Source organism: Dasypus novemcinctus, chromosome 12, assembly GCF_030445035.2.
Source record: "Dasypus novemcinctus isolate mDasNov1 chromosome 12, mDasNov1.1.hap2, whole genome shotgun sequence".
In the NCBI taxonomy this organism is placed as follows: domain Eukaryota; kingdom Metazoa; phylum Chordata; class Mammalia; order Cingulata; family Dasypodidae; genus Dasypus; species Dasypus novemcinctus.
Genome location: NC_080684.1, coordinates 40,639,913 through 40,657,444, shown reverse-complemented (window position 1 = coordinate 40,657,444; position 17,532 = coordinate 40,639,913). Strand labels below are relative to the sequence as shown.

Genomic DNA, 17,532 nt, shown 5'->3' with positions numbered 1-17,532 from the left:
CCCCTGCCACAGTTGTGACACTTCTGTGATCCAAAACTTCTCCAAAGATGAAGTCAAGAAAATAACCAAGTAAAATTAATAAGAAAATGAAATGATAATTTTTAAAATAACATAAAAAATGAAAAATGTGAAAATAAAATTTTAAAAATGTTTTAGACATTATGTCTTTTATCACTGTAAGATCTGTTGTCTTGAATGTACAGTGACATTTTCTTCTGTATATTCATTCCCTCAGTATCTTTTTTTTTTTTTTTTTTATCTTCAAAGAAGCTTTAAGTTACAGAAAAGTCACATAGAGAATACAGGAGATTCCCATAGACCCAGTGCACTCCCACTTTCCCCCTCTCTCTTATTAATAACATTTTACATGTGGCTGGTACATTTGTTACAAGTTATGTACAAATACTGAAGCATTGCTACATTGGTTTACATTATGATTTATATTTTGGACCATATACTTTTATAAATTTTGATGAAATTTAAAATGGCCTGTACCCATTACTGCAAGATCATGCAGAACAATTTCAATGCCCCCAAAATGTCCTATATTCCATCTATTCTATTCTTCCCTCCTCCTCCCCTTGGGACTCATGGTGATTACTAAGCCTTAATATAACTTTTTATAGTCTAAATGTATTTAGAAGAAAATATATTTAAGCAAAGTTTATAAGTAGAGAAAAATGAGCTCTCAGAATAATTTCTGTGCATTGAATTATCCAATTGTTTAACAATTTGCAGAAGTGTGATTTCTCATAGGTGGAAAAAAACTTTCTTGAGCATCCAGTAAATGCAGCTCTGGTGACAATACAAAATTAAAAAGGGAAATTATGAAGGAAATTGTGCATGGATTTATATATTAATGGGAAAAAACTATATGCTGAAGAAAAGGGAATCTCCAGAATATATTTTTATCTATCGATGGATTTGTAACCCTAAGATATCATTAATTCTCCTCCTTTACTTTTAGCATGCCCTGAAAGATCTCTAGAGAAGTTTATACAGGTAAATAATACTGTTATTTTTCTATAAATTGTGTTTCTCCCTTTGAATTTATCATTCATATCATGGTATTCTCTGTAGATGCTCAATTATTTTAAACCTCTCCATCCAGTTTCATCAACATTCTTTAGGATTTTTCTTGCCTTTAATTTCTCTTTCCTTTGTAGAACACTGTTTTTAAAATTGTAGTAAAATACATATAACACAAAATCTGCCATTTTAACTATTTTTAAGTGTATAATTCAGTGACATTAGTTGCATTCACCACAACCAAATTTCATCATCACTATTTCCAAAATTCTTCATCATCCCAAACAAAACTCTGGTGCCATTAGGATTAATTTCCCATCCCTCTCTCCCCTTAGGGCCTGGTAACCTTTAATCTGCTTTCTGTCTCTATGAATTTGCCTATTCTGATATTTCATATAAGTGGAATCATATAATATTTTTTCTTTTGTGTCTGACTTATTTTAATTATGTTTTCAAGGTCCATCCATGTTTGAAATTTAGAATATTCTTCCTTTTTATGGCTGAAAATATTCCACTATATGTATGTACCAAATCTGATTTATCATTTCATGACTGATGGGAACTTGAGTTGTTCTTATCTATTGGCTATTGTTACTAATGCTTTCATGGACATCGGCTTACAAACATGCTTGTGCCCTTGTTTTCAATTCTTTTTTGTCTATACAAAGAGTGGAAGTGGAATAGATGGGACACATGGTTATTCTATGATTAATTTTTTAAGGAACCACCAAACTGCTTTTCCCAGTAGCTATACCATCTGATATTACCACCAGCAATGAATAAGGATTCCATTTTCTCCACATCCTTGCCAACACTTGTGGGTTTTTTTCCTTTTTCTAAATAGTTATCCTAGTAGGTATGGAGTGGTATCTCATTGCGGTCTTGATTTGCAATTCCCTAAAGACTGATAATATTGAGAATCTTTGTGCTTGCTGACTATTTCTAGTCTTCTTTGGAGAAACAGCTATCCAAGTCTTTCACCCATTTTTAATTGGGTTGTTTATCTTTGTGCTGTTGACTTGCAGTAGTTTTTATACATTTTGGATATTAAACCTTTATTGGGTATATGATTTGCAACTATTTTCTCCCATTCTGTAGGTTACCTTTTAAATTTCTTGAAAATATCTTTTGATGCAAAAAGTTTTTAATTTTGATGAAGTATAGTCTATTTTTCCTTTAGTTGTTCATGCTTTTGGTGTCACATTTAAAAATCCATTGTCTAACACAAGGTCATGACGGCCCACTATAATTTCTTGAAGGAGTTATATGGTTTTACTATTAAATTTAGGTCACTGATCCATTTTTAATTAATGTTCATATAGGGTATGAGGTAGGTATCAAATTTCATCCTTCATCATGCAGAAATCAGTTTTTTCAGCACCATTTGTTGATGAGACCATTCCTTCCTCATAGCGTGGCCTTAACAAATTTATCAAAACACAATTGGACATGATGTGTGGGTTTATCTCTGGACTCTCAATTCTATTTCATTAGTCTATATGTCTATCCTTGCACCAGTATCAGGTTGTTTTGATTGGTATAGATTTGTAGTAAGTTTTGAAATGAGTCCTTTAACTTCATTCTCCTTTTCTCAAGACAGTTTTGGCTCTTGCAAACTGGGCCCTTGCAATTCCATAAGAATTTGAGGTTCAGCTTTTCTATTTCTGAAAATATGGCTGCTGGAAATTCTATAGGGATTGCAGGGAATGTGTTAGGTTGTTTTGGGTAGTACTGACATCTTAATATCAAGTCTTTCAAGCCAGGAAAATGGGATGTTGGCGGCGGACTTGGCCCAGTGGTTAGGGCATCCATCTACCACATGGGAGGTCTGCGGTTCAAACCCCGGGCCTCCTTGACCATGTGCAGCTGGCCCATGCGCAGTGCTGATGCACACAAGGAGTGCCCTGCCATGCAGGGGTGTCCCCCACGTAGGGGAGCCCCACGCGCAAGGAGGGCGCCCCGTAAGGAGAGTCGCCCAGTGTGAAAGAAAGCGCAGCCTGCCCAGGAATGGCGCTGCACACACGGAGAGCTGACACAACAAGATGACGCAACCAAAAGAAACACAAATTCCCGTGCTGCTGACAACAAAAGAAGCGGACAAAAGACAACGCAGCAAATAGACACAGAGAAAAGACAACTGGGGTAGGGGGGAAGGGGAGAGAAATAAATAAATAAATCTTAAAAAAAAAAAAAAAAAGAAAATGGGATGTCTTTCCATTTACTTATTACTTATTTAATTCAATTCCTTCAGAAAATATTTTTAATAGTTTTAGGTGTACAAGTCTTTCACCTCCTTGATTAAATTTATTCCTAGGCATATCTGTCTTTTAGATGCAACTGGTAATGGAACTGTTTTCTTAATTATCTTTTCAGATTGTTAACTGATGGTGAATAGAAACACAACTGATTTTTGTGTGTTGATCTCATAACCTGAAATTTTAATGAATTCATTTATTAGTTCTAGTAGCTTCCTTTTGGATTCTTTGGGGATTTCTACATATAGGATGGTATTATTTGTGAATAGTGAGTTTAATTTCCTCCTTCCCAATTTGGATGCCTTTGATTTCTTTTTCTTATCTAATATCTCTGGCTAGAACTTCCAGTACAATGTTGAATAGCAATAGCAAAGACATGGACAACCTTGTTCTTGATCTTATCAGAAAAACTTTCAGTCATTCACCATTTAGTATGTGTTAGCTGTACATTTTTCATAAATACTTTTTATCATTTGAGGAAGTTCTTTTCTATTCCTAATTTTCTAAGTGTTTATACCATGAAAAGGAGTTGGATTTTGCCAAATTTTGTGTCATTTGAGATGGTCATGCAGTTGCCCACCCCCCTTTAATTAGATGTATTATATTGACTATTATCCTTTTTGAATCACCCTTGCATACTGGGGATAAATCCCTTTTATTCTTGGCACATAGACCTTTTAATATGCTGTTGGATTTGGTTTGCTAATATTTTATTAAGGACTTTTGCACTTATATTAGTAAGAGTTGTTGGTCTATAATACTCTTTTCTGGTGATATCTATCTGGCTTTGATATTATGATAATACCGGCTTCACAGAATGAGTTAGAATTCCCTCCTCTTCTATTTTTTTTGAAAGATTTTGAGAAGCACTGGCAATATTCCTTTTGTGAGTGTTTGGTAGAATTCACTAGTGAAGCCTTCTGGTCCTGGACTTTTCTTTGCTGGGAGGTTTTTGATGACTGAATCAATCTCTTGTTTTTGTTCTATTGAGATTTTCTGTTTCTTCTGACTCAGTTTGGGTACTTTGTGTATTTCTAGGAATTCATCCATTTAATCTAGGTTACCTAATTTGTTCTCATACTATTGTTTATAGTATTCTTGTAGAATCTTTTATTAATAAGGTAAAGGTTAGGAGTATTGTTCCATCTTTCATTTCCGATTTTAGTTCTTTGCATTGTCCTTCTTCTTTGTTAGTCTAGCTAAAGATTTAGCAATTTTCTTTTTTATTTTAATCTTTTTTTTATTTTGAAAGACGCTTTATGTTACACAAATATAAAAAATATAGGGGGATTCCTATATACTCCACCCCTCCCCTCTCTTACTTTTCCCCATTAACAACATCTTTCATTAGGGTGGTACATTTGTTTCAGTTGATGGACACATATCGAAGCATTGCTATTAACCATGGTCTATTGTCTATATTATAGTTTACATTTTGTCCCACACAAATTTATAGGTTTTGACAAAATGTATAATGGTCTGTATTCATGCAGGACAATTCCAATGACCCCAAATGCCCCATGTTATACCTATTCTTCTCTCTCCCTTCCCTCAGATCCTCTGGTGACCACTGCTAGAATAAGTCTATTTTAGTCCATCATTGTATTCTCTCATGTTTGTTCATTCCTCAGTCTTGAGAATTTGGGGATGGTGATGCCCACTCTGCTTCCCACTGAGAGGGGGCTTAGATCCCATGGGGCAGATGCATGGAACTGTCTTACTTGCAGTTGTAGATACTCTCTGTTTTGGGGATGGGCATTATCTATCATCATCATTTCATTAGTTGTCCTGGGTAATTCCAGTGAACTGGAGGGTAGGTGTTGCAACTCTGCTGAGGTTCAGGGCTTAACCAACATATAAACAGGCTGAAGATTTAAATCTCTGGGACATACATTTAATGAGTATAATGTTAAATATAGGTTCAATTAAAAGGGGTAGAAGAGTCATGTGTAGGGAAATTATAAATGAGTCTAACTCTATTACATTGGGGAGCATATATTCCAAAGCAAGGCCACTGACAGGGTGCTGTACTTGATAATTTTCCTGATGTTTGCAAAGAACCAACTTTTGGTTTTACTGATTCTCTTATTTCTATTCTCAACTTATCTCCATTTTAATCTTTATTATTTCCTTCCTTCTGATAATTTTGGGTTTAGTTTGTTTTTCTTTTTCTAATTCCTCTAGCTGTGAGGTTAGGCTGTTGATTTGAGATTTTCGTATTTTTTAATGTAAGCATTTAAAGTTATACATTTTCCTCTGAATTCTGCCTTTACCGTGTCTCCTAAGTTTTGGTATTTTGTGTTTTCATTTTTCATTCATCTCTAATTATTTTCTAATAGCATAATCTTAATTTACCCACATCCATAGTGAGTTTTCACTTGTCTCCCCTGCCCAAGGTGTCATATGGGGAATTTGTGCAGAGCTGGCCAGAAGTAAAGTGAACACTGAACAGGTGTCAGTTCCCTCCAAGGACTAAAATTAGCTTTAAACCAACTAATCAATTGCATAAAGTTACTGTTTCTAGCCCCTGACTGTCTTCAGAGGTTCCTGAGGATTTTCTTGAGGTTCAAGCCAATGTTTTCTTGTTTCTTTAAAGCAGAGATTCTATCTGGGTAAAAAGGATGGTGTTAGCTGAGGGGAAAGGGCAGTTGCTGTGCAAGTCATATCTCCAGGACAACTTACCTTTAGGATCCTTCTGAAGGATATAACTTTCCAACCTAGAGCAGATCCCACATTTCACTGACTTTCTGGATTTTTTGTCCTGTTTTTAATAAGCATCTTCATGAAATTCTAATGAGCCCATTGGCCCTAGAACCAAAAGTCAACACAAGGAAGGTATTACCAGTTGTCCAGCACTATTGTCAAGTTTCTTTCTCCAGATTATATATGGTTTCTTAAAGTGCTCCACAGCACAGTACAACTTGCCCTACATACCATAATACTGTATTAGAATATTTGGGGGTAGAATAAAGAAATCTATTTTTATAAAAACATCAAGATCCTGAAGTTAGTCTTTTGCATAAAAGTAAGTTAACAGTCCTAGGCTTTGAGCTCATAGCCTTTTGCCTGTGAACACTGATAGCGTGTTCTTCCTCAAGGCAAGGATGAAGCATGAGTTAGTACTATTTCCAGCAAGACACTCAGCAGGAAAATTATGTGGCAAGTAAAAGGTGCAAATGCCAAAAAAAGAAAAGGAGGAAGCCTAAAACATAGTCTATACTTTGGAAATAGAGGCAGAGACTTTGCCTATTTAGAATTTGAAGCTGGTAAAATAAGAAAAAAAAAGCAATAGGAAAATTTTGAGAAATGTGTAGATAATTCTAACTCTAAAGTCTGCAGTGGCAAACAAGAAAATGAGCAATGTGAGGACACAGCCCACAGTATTACTTCCAGGTATTTGTTAAAGCAATTGCATTATTGTTATACTAATTATTCATTTTGACTGGTACTACCTTTCTGCTTTTAAAAATAACAGTTAAATAAGTCCCCTCACATATACCTGTCAAAATGGTAATAATAGAAATAATTCCCCAATTTTGATGAAATTGGAAAAGTCAGAAAAGACTTTCCAAGCTGAAAAGTCTTCCTATTCTCAATTCGCCTTGCTTTATAAATATGGTAATAATCCAGCTTGAACGTATTCATTGCCAACACCAAACTGTCCTACTCAGCTTTCTAATAATGTCACCAATTACTCATTAAGAACTGCTGTAGTTATCTGAAGTTGGCTAATATTTACTCCCTTAAGGTGTAGTAAGAAAATGTGACTAAATAATTGTTATTCACCTCTCTTGTTGAGGGTGCCAACCTCCAAAATGTGCAGCCATACGACTGCAGTTCTTTAAGTCAAATCCATCAAACCCCATTTAATGATTATTTAACTTTTTCTCCATTTTCTTCAAATTTCTAAGCTTCCCTTTTCCCTACTTGACCATAGCGCAGCAGATGACCTTCCCAAACTACTTACCTAGAGAAAAAAGGTACCAGTTAAGAACTGCTTTGACCTCCTGCAACTAAACCCACAAACATTCCTGAAATAATGAGATTAAAATCAAGTGATTTGCAATATTTAACACCCTAATTTTATTTTTTAGTTTACCTACTGTCCTAAGTGTAGACAATTGCATTCATAATCATTCACACATATACTTTGTTAGTAAAAGGTACATTATCTTGGAAAATCTAACACTGTACTTTCATAATTTATGGATATATTTATTTATGCCTTGGCAGAAAGACTTCATTTTCATGATGGTGTGACCTAGACTGATAAAGTAGTTCTCCAAATCAAAACTGAAACCATCCAAATCAAATGTGGTACATGTGCTGAGCAGACCAGGCCAGAATAGACCAGAGACTTGCCCTGGAATTGGCAGATGTGAACCCATTTCCTTTTAGTGCACTACCTCTGAGATAAGGCATCAGGAGAATGCACAGTCTGGAATTCTTGGAGGGTATAATGTGGTATAAATTTTACAAGCAAAAAAATGATGAACTGAAATATGAGAATGATGATCTTCATCTCATATTGTAGAGGAAAAGCTTTACTGACTTTTGTAATCCATGAATTCTTTGTGTATACTCTATTTTATAACAATGGCCTGTGGGACACAAGCTGGGGTATTAAACTATTACAGAAGCAAGAAACTCCTCACTTAGTTGGCTTGGTATAAGAGTTGGCAGAAAGAAATAGAACTTAAAGTCAGTATAGTTCAATTCAGCTATTCTACCAGACCAAGAACACTAGTTCAAAGTTATGGGCAAGCCTGTGACAAGGACAATTTTATAATCAAGATAAGTAAGTCAAGTCATTTCAAAGAAGTTCAGTCTCTTCAAATTAGAAACACTAGAAAAACTATGAAAAGTCCCATTTAATTTACCTAGGTCCTCAAGGTGTTAGCTCACTGTTATCTTAGCCACAGAAATTAAGTAACACTGTTAGTGATCAATTGCCTAAAAGAATACACTTTAAAGTAAGATTATTTAATGATGTTATAACAGGAAAGAGGTTTTAGAAATTGCATTGATTATTTTTAAAGGCCAATCACTAAGCAATAATCTGAGAGCTCCAATGAATTGCCCTGAAGTTCTTCTTTTGCAATAATATAGTCAACTAAAACATTTGCATTTTCATTTATTATAAAATTTCAATTTTAATTTGCCAATGATTTCATAAGCAACAAGGAGCCTCTTTATTATACTCTAAGCTTTTAAGTAGGTATCAAAATTCTCTCAAACAAACTAGCTTACTGGGTACCATTAGATGGAGCAGGCAAATGAGTTGTACTTCCCATTTGATGCTGACCTGAAATGTCTTTTACGTCTCATCTCCCCCTCCCATCTCACATACAATTGTGCCTGGGTGCACAAATACAAATAGTTGAATCTTGGAGTGGTGGAGGAGGGTGTCAGTGATTCACTGTTGAAATGTTGTGTGACAATATGCTGCTTTCACTTAAGCAGGAGTTGAGTCAGAGAAGGAGGCAGAATGCTTGTTCAGTGAAGAGACTGAGGATGGACGGAAGAAAAGACCCAACATGTAATGTAAGAGCAGTTCCAGAGTGCTCAGTGGGAAGAATTAGGAGAGAGGTCAATGTGGGAATAGAAATCCCTGGAGAAGAAACATTGGTCAGCATGGGGGGAAAGTTAAGCATAGAGAGAGCAGGCGATCAAGAGGATCTGTGTTTATTACTAAAGGAGTGACCAAGATGACAAAGTAAATGGACTTAATTTCCAGACAGAACTAGGCAGCAAGGCCTAATGAATCTGGTCATCTTGGTTAAAAGTTGTTTTGATTAGGGTCCTAAAGTAATGTCTGTCCAAGCTGCTGTGTAGAGGGACGATTTAACTGCAATGATGTTTCTTTCTTGGTGGATATGTCTCTACAGTCTTTGTGTAGTGCAGTAAGAGATCAACTGGAGCCTCCTGAACCAAGTAGGCCCTGAAATCATGTCTGACCTGAAGGCTAGGGAGAAAATTAATTCACTTGAAGGTCTCATCCTTCAATAGACCTTAGCGGCTGCAGGAGTGGAAGTTTAGGTATGGCAACTGAAATTACTTTCAAAACACTTTCGTTTTTGTCTTTGGTTTATTTATGTGTGTGCGCGCGCATTCAAAGCATTCATTCAATGCTTCCCTATCTTATATTATTCCATAGTCATGAAATCTGTTTCCAGGTAACCATTCAACACCCACCTCCTAGGAATTCTTTTTCTTCAGTCCCCAACATGTTTTATGCACATATTGTATGTTGTACTTTCTTTAAAATCAAGTCAAACTCAAACTCTGCTATAAGAACTTTTATGATGTTTGTCATTGGAGACATTCTCTTGTGTTTCCATCTACTCACACTACGTATCGTTCAGACATTGGAACTGATCGCTCACTAAATCACCAACTAAAGTAACGCAATAAAAAATATTTTTCCAGGAAGTGGACTTGGCCCAGTGGATAGGGTGTCCCTCTACCACAAGGGAGGTCCACGGTTCAAACCCCGGGCCTCCTTGACCCGTGTGGAGCTGGCCCATGCACAGTGCTGATGTGTGCAAGGAGTACTGTGCCACGCAGGGGTGTCCCCCGTGTAGGGGAGTCCCATGCGCAAGGAGTGCGCCCCGTAAGGAGAGCTGCCCAGTGCAAAAGAAAGTTCAGCCTGCCCAGGAATGGCACTGCACACATGGAGAGTTGACGCAGCAAGATGACGCAACAAAAATAAATAGATGCCCATGCCGCTGACAACAACAGAAGCGGACAAAAAAAGAAGAACACACAACGAATGGACACAGAGAACAGACAACTAGGGGTGGGAGTGGGGGAGGGGAGGAAAGGGGAGAGAAATTAAAAAAATAAATCTTTAAAAAAAATATATTTTTTCCATCTTGTTACCTCAAATAGATTATCATTTCTATGACGGGTGAATGAATGCATTCTGCCCCTCTTTTTTCCTATAATACCTGTCACCTAGTACTTATACCTAATAAACATTCACACATTTAAGAGTTTAATTTTACTCTAACGCCAGTATATACAATTTATAATATTCTAATTACTTTGAAATATTTCATGATAGACATTAAGAAATTGTTAAAAAACTGGGAAAAGAGCAGCTAAATTTATATTTGATATAATGAAATACCAGCAGGACTAATTTTTTGATAAGGCACATGTATGACCTATGATAACTGTTACAGAGAATTGGTAGACTTTTGACCTAATCCCAGTTTCTTGCAGATTTTTTCTTTTAAAATGGGTATATATTCCTATCTGACATCAAGAAATAAAGCAACCTACCACAAACAGAACGCTTATTCCCCATGAAATGAGGCAAAGCAGATTATTTCTAATAGCTTAATGCATCATAAATTCAAAATAAATTAGTGGCCATTAAGCCACAGGCTCCCCATAATTTGTATTACAAATGATGCTTAGACATCAGACATTACTGGAACCACCTTTCATCTGAAGAGTAATATTGATATTCTTCAGTCAGAGCACATTAAAATGATCCAATGAAATACATTCATTTCAGGAAGGACATAGCATGTTTTGCTTGTGATGAAATATTATTTAGGTTTCCTAGCAGCAAAAAGAATTTTCTTCCAATATGAAAACTATGTTTTTGAGGTACAAGTAAAATATGCCTCAAATCATGATAACTTTTCAGGAAACTTATAGTGGTATACCATTTATACCTGACCTGTTTACCACCAAAATCACAACACATATAGGGAAAGTTCAAAATATATTCATGAGCTGTAAAAGACACTTTTGCTTTTGATTCTGTATCATGTTTAAACACTTTTCAAGATGATTTAGTTATTATAAAGGGAAATGCATTGGGCTTTATTGTTGGTGTAATAAATGAAACATCAAGCTGAATTTTAAGAAACTAGAAAGTAATGCATGAAAATATGTATTTAATGTAATATATGAGGGTTTTTTTAAAAATCTGATGAGAAACCTAATGAAACAACTTTTCTTTAATATGTATGTTTTCATAATTTTTCTTTGATCACATCTGAGGAATGTCTAATTACATAAATAGAGAACTATAATTACCTAAATCATAAAAGTTCCCAAATTCATCTGTAATCTTATGTGAATTTTAGGAAAATTTATCATTTTAATCACAATCTCCTGGATAATTCTATTAACCACCTCTATAGCCAGAAGGTTAGGTTTGAATTGGGACAAATTGTACAGTTGCACAGTTGCACATTGAGGGTATAAAATTCCCATTCAAATAGGTTTGTTCATTTTTCTGAGCCCTTTTTGATTTTTCCTCACTTTGACAATTTTGGGTATTTTTTCCCCCATATACCAGTGAGAATGAATTGCACTTTTCTAACAAAGACATTTTTAAAGGGATCTGTTATGTCAACTCTTAAAAAATCAGCCCTTCAACTAACACTCTCTCATTTACAAAATTGGTGTTGGCAGAGGGGAGAGGAGGCCTACACTGGAATAGGCTAGAAATTGAACTAGATCTAGCTCAAGCATGCAGTCAATTTAATAGAGTAGGTAGGGTGATGAATTATACATGGAGGGAGGAATCAGTATGGAAGGTCAGTACAATTTTATGAAGTCCCTTGTAAAGTAGGAGAAACAGAAGGATCTTGGATATTTGAGAAAGTTAAGAATATAGGGAGAAATGAGTTGAAACTCCTTAAAAAAGGCAAAAATATAAAGCCAGGAAGAAGTCATAAACTAGGCTGTAACATAAGATCTTCCTTGTATAGTACCCATTCTTGTAACTGCTTTAGTGATTTCCTTTAAAACCATAAATGTTCAGAAACCCTGACATTTTCTGATATAAGGACTAAAAAACAAACAAAACTACACACTAAAAAGATTTTTCTTCATATATATGGATATTTGTATAACATTTTTCAGTGTTGAGACTTCTCACACTTTTGTTCATCTCATATGCTTTCTCACAATAATCTGTAAAGCGTACATATCCCTACTTCAGTGATACAAATATCACTCAAAAGTAATTATTCTACAGTTGACTAAATAGATCCTCAGATTGGTTCAAGGAATTGTCCATGATCTCACAGCTTCTGGTGGTAGTGCTCAGGTTTGACCCTATGTCTTTTACCTAAGGGTGATATCCTCATTACAAACTACCAGAGTAGGATTAAATAATATTTGGTTTGGGTCACAAAAGCACTTAGCCATTTTCAGAGTACTTTTCTTTTTTATCAAGGATCACATGACCTCTGTGTCAAAGAGCCAGGACCTTTATTGTTTCATGTTACAGGTGAAGTAAGGCTCAGAGAGTTTAGGTGACTGGCAGGAGTGAGTCATATGGCTAAAAAATGGTGGAGGAAAGATAGAATCTAGTCTTTTTATTCTAAGTCCACAGCCCTTGGAAAGCTGATGAACTCAATGTTTTGAAAAAGTGGAGAAAAAGGTGAATGGGAATTATGTCTAAGACTCATATCCTACTATCAAATACTTCAAAGCACAGGGCTTGGGATATAAAATTCACATTCCTATACATGAATCTTGTGATCTTTTGTCTGCCATTTAACATTTTTGAACAGTATTCTTATTTGGAAAATGATGATTGTACTCCATCTCTAGACTTATATGTTGTTTAACATTCAAATAAGGAAATATACGTTAAAGGATATTATAAACTTTAAAATGCTATACAAATGTAAAAGGTTATTTTTTTCTGCCATAATTTAAGATTTTCTAAAAAAGCCTTAAGTGTAGTTTCATATCTAAGTCAAAAGTTTTGAACATATCTAAGACTAAATGTAAAAATCTATATGTATTTGAGCCTGAACATTTTGTTTAATTTAATCTGCAGTATGCGTGGTAGCTACTTATTACATAAAAGGAAATAGGTCAGGTGAAAAATACACTTGGCATAAAGATATTTAGGACCTATCATGACAGAAATTTCATAAACATATTTGCTTTAGATTACATGTTTATGATTATTTTGTGGTGCAATAACCCTTTCTCCCTTTTGTTTCTAATCTAACTGTACAAAACTTTCTAAGGGTCTTGGGATATGTGCAGGAAGGCTGGATGGAAAAACAATATTATAGGTAAGACTAGGAGGGGAAGAGAATTGAGAGCTGGAAATTTCCTTTAATCTATTAACGAAGTCACATATTAGTTGTGATGGTTTGGAACTATATATACTCCAGAAACACAAGCTTTTAAACTTACTTCATTTCTTTGAATGTAAGTAGCACCACTCTAAGTAGGACCTTTTGATGAGGTTACTTCAGTTAAGGTGTGGCCCAATTCAATGAGGATGCATCTTAGTCCTATTACTGGAGTCCTTTGTAAGCGGAATGAAATTCATATGGAGGTAGAAAAAGCCACAGGAAGCAAGAAGATGAAATTCAATAGAACTTGAAAGAGAATGGAGAGGCTGCCATGTACACTGCCATTGACAAATGAGCCAAGGACCAAGGATTGCTGGCAGCCAGCCCCAGACACCAGTCTTTGGGAAAAAGCATTGCCTTGATGATGCTTGATATGGATTTTTCTCTTAGTCTCAAAACTGTAAGCTAATAAATCCCAATTGTTTAAGCAACTGTTGCATGAAATTTGGCTTTGAGCAGCCAAGGAAACTGAAATGCTGTTTTTCCTGGTTATTTTTAACTTTAAAAAGCCCAATCTTTTGGTTTAGACGTAAGACAATTCACATAAATAGGAACAGAAGATTAAGAGATCTGTTTGATGGGCAAGGTGCCTAAGTTAGTGTCAGAGGATATTTCTCCTTATGAATTATGGATTCCAAAAACTCTGGCAACTGTGAGGAAACAGGGTAGCAATAATTGGTGTGAACATCTCCAAGGTAAGCTCCAACAATTTCTTGTAGTCCTGAAATATTATTAGGAAACCTCTGCTCTGGAAATTCAAGTCTAGATTCCCACAAGTAGCTTGGTCTTAATTAAACTCCACATGGGCAAATCTTTGCAGAGTGTAAGATTGCAGATCACTGGTAGAACCTGATGCAGATGCTCAGTAATTATCTGTGGTTTGAATGAATGAATTCCTTCATAGATCTGCTTTTAACATGGACATTCCTATAGTCTTTCCACAGAAGAAAACATGATAGCATTACTCCAGATATCAAAGTCAGATAAATTAGCAGCAAGCCTCATTGTGCTATCTGGAAGCTGTTTTTAGCTTTTCCTGAACTGTCATTTAGTATTAAGCTGCCTACACACCAACTTTAAGTGATAAAGATCAACTTGGTCTAAGCACAAATTAATCAAACTAATCTGTTTACAAGGTGAAGATCCATCTCTCTTGTTATATAATCATTTTAACAACCAAAAAAAAAAAAAACACATGTGATTAGTAAAATTGTGTACCTAGGTAACTCTTCAAATACACAATTTTAAAAAAAGGTTGAATATCTTGTAGAGAAAGCTGAGTCATAAAGCTTTAGTTTTCACATACAACTAATGAATTAAAGTCTATAAAACTATAATCAAATGAGAGGAATGAAAATATTGAAGGAATAATGACATAGAAATTAAAAGATATTAAATAAATTGAGAAACAAACGAGAGAGAGAGAGAGAGAACACCATTTTTCCAGACAAATTATTTTTCTCTTCTTGTCACCGAAGACTTATGTGAAGTAGCAAATCATAACATAATAGGAAAGGGAAAGGGAATACCCACATGGCCAGCCTGATAATCAATGTGGTGATATAATACCAATGGAGAGCCTCACCTTCTATGGATTCTATGAAATTGAAATAAGAAGAAATTATTTTAAGGGGAAATGTGGATAATGATGAACTTAATTATCCAAACCCCATCAAGGCATGATTAATGATAGAAAGTGTTAAGTATATAGTACAATAATACACTTATCAGGCATGGCTTTCACCTAACTCAATAGTACCACTATTATCTGAAAAGAAAAAAGTATTTTAGAAGTTTTAGTTAACAAAAAATGAATTTTAAGATGAAAGTTTGGGCAAATTGAAAAATCAATCTCAGACAAAAGTCTTGGTAGGACACCTACAGAATTTTCCCTATTTCAGAGGTTAGCAAACTTACAGAATTTCTAGGTTTCTATTTTCTTGTCAATAGGAAAAATTGCTGCAAGATGTAGAAGTGTGTGTCATTTCAAGGGAAAATATGGCCAGGTATCACCCCAGAGGTCTCACAATTTAGCATTCATTATCTAGAGTATTTACCATTGCCTGGTAATAGGCTCTTAGTCTTGAAAGCTCAAATACTAACTTTATAAGGACTCTGAGAGCATATCCATCTCTCAGGGACAAATTCATTCTGACCATTTGCCATTCTTGCCCAAGCATTATCATCTATTGACAAACTGTTACATGTTGCCTGAGATAACTACCCACAGCCAACAGGGCATTAGCTAAGAGGAGAATATGCAGTGGAACTCAACTAGGAACTGTTTTATCCTCACCCAAGTATTTCAGGACCAGGAGGGGGCAGGAATGTTCTCCCTATTTATCAACTTCCAAACTCCCTCTCTACCCTTGCCATTTTTTTGTAAATCCTCCTGTTTCTTTGAAGCTGATTCCATCCAGTTACAACACCTTCTCCAAACTCCCTGTTGCTATTATCTCTGGGCACCTGGGTCTCTTATCCACTCATACTTTCAGAGCTGGCTCATGACTAAGTGTGCCTTTCTACTTCACTTCCAGTCCTCTTGCTTAGAGACATCAATATAATTGTGGCTTCTCAGGTTCTTGACCTTTTCACTTCCCTGATCCTTTGCTTTCCTTTTTTTTTTTGGACCCATTCTCCCTCAAACATGTGTCATCAACAAATATGGCACCAACTCCCATTCACTGCTCTTTCCAACTTAAACAAAGACATCCCTCTCACCAACTTGGACCACTGTCCTTTCATTTCACTTGATCAAATACTCTCACTGTTAACAATATTTTAGTATCATCAAGATTTCCAATCCACAGATGTTATTAATTCCCCTGAAAATACATTTTATCAAGTTCTCCTACATTTCTTTCCCTTGTAGAACTTAAATTGGATAGCTAATTTTTATAATGACTCCTTTTATAATGACTCATTAATTCCCCTCTTCATAATGCTGATCTGGAAAAACCCCAACTCAGGTTGAACTCAAGTATATTCCCTTTTCCACATGTATACTGAAGAGCTGAAAACTGCTGGAGAAAAATCACACAACTATACTGACTGGTGCCTCTAAATTTCATGAGCTCAAATTTCAAATCAATTGCATCAGTCCCCCAATACAGCTATGTATTTTTCTAATAATCTAGCTTTCCCACTCTGAGATTTCATATACCTCTTTCCTCTGTCCTCTAAGCACCAACCCTTTTTCCACCAGTATTCACCTCTCCATAGTCAGCTTATGATAAGAGAAGTCATCACCAAGGCCTAGCTCATCTTTCCATGGATGATCACTCTTTCTGGATTTGTACTCTTATTCCTTCTTAGTACAATGTTTATATACACTTCATGTTTTCAGTGACCTTTCTAACAGACCTTTAACACTCTAAATCAGTTGGTTAAAGCTCCCTCACCACTGGTCAGTGTTTGAATAGATACTGAGAAGTTCGGCTTCAGGACCATTCCTTTGGAATGTCAGTCTTATTTAGATAAGCAAATGAATTAGTGTTGTTACTACCCTCAGCACGCTTTCCTATTTTTTATGGTGACTTTGCATATCTCTATTCTGATCCATTAGCATTGACCATAAAGTGAAAATCTCTGAACAAACTTATTTTCAGGTATTGCATCACATAAAATTCTTAATGTTTTCCAGAGATATAAATAATGATAATTGGGTGGTGAGTTTTGGAGGGTCTTTGTTGAGGGTACTAAGTGTTGAGAATCAGCCTATTAGTTAGCAGTCCTGAGAGCCAAAATGTGGAGGATGCAATACCAGAAGGCAGATTTATTGATTCTGTTTAATTTAATTTTCATTATTATTTACTAACTTGCTTACAATTAACAGAGTCACCAAAATCTAGTAAATCAGAAATTGGTCAATTAGGTTTTAAAGTAGAACATCTATTTAAAAGTCAAAAACTTTAAGGTCTATCTACCTATAATAGAAAATTTTATTGTCTGTATTTTTAAAAGTTTAAAGATATTGACTGATTAAAAGCACACACTTTGACCAACAGACAAGCATTATTCTTTATATTCCAAAGACCTCCTCCAAAAGGGTCTCGAGTTGCTTTTATTTTCTACAAGAATGCCATTGGAATTGAGGGTAGCATTCTGATAATTCAGAGGTC

At 35.4% G+C, this 17,532-nt stretch overlaps 1 protein-coding gene across 7 annotated transcripts in view; it reads right to left on the bottom strand.

Annotated features, from left to right (window-relative positions):
* SLC16A7 (solute carrier family 16 member 7) overlaps positions 1-17,532 on the bottom strand; it is a 209,704-nt gene that overhangs the window by 59,656 nt on the left and 132,516 nt on the right. The window contains exon 1 of one of the 7 annotated variants that reach the window (XM_023591479.3): positions 5,967-6,309. The exons of the other annotated variants lie outside the window; for them this stretch is intronic. The gene's annotated coding sequence lies outside the window, so the exon portion shown is untranslated. Of the gene's footprint in view, positions 1-5,966; positions 6,310-17,532 lie in introns of those variants that run through there. 7 annotated transcript variants of the gene reach the window in all.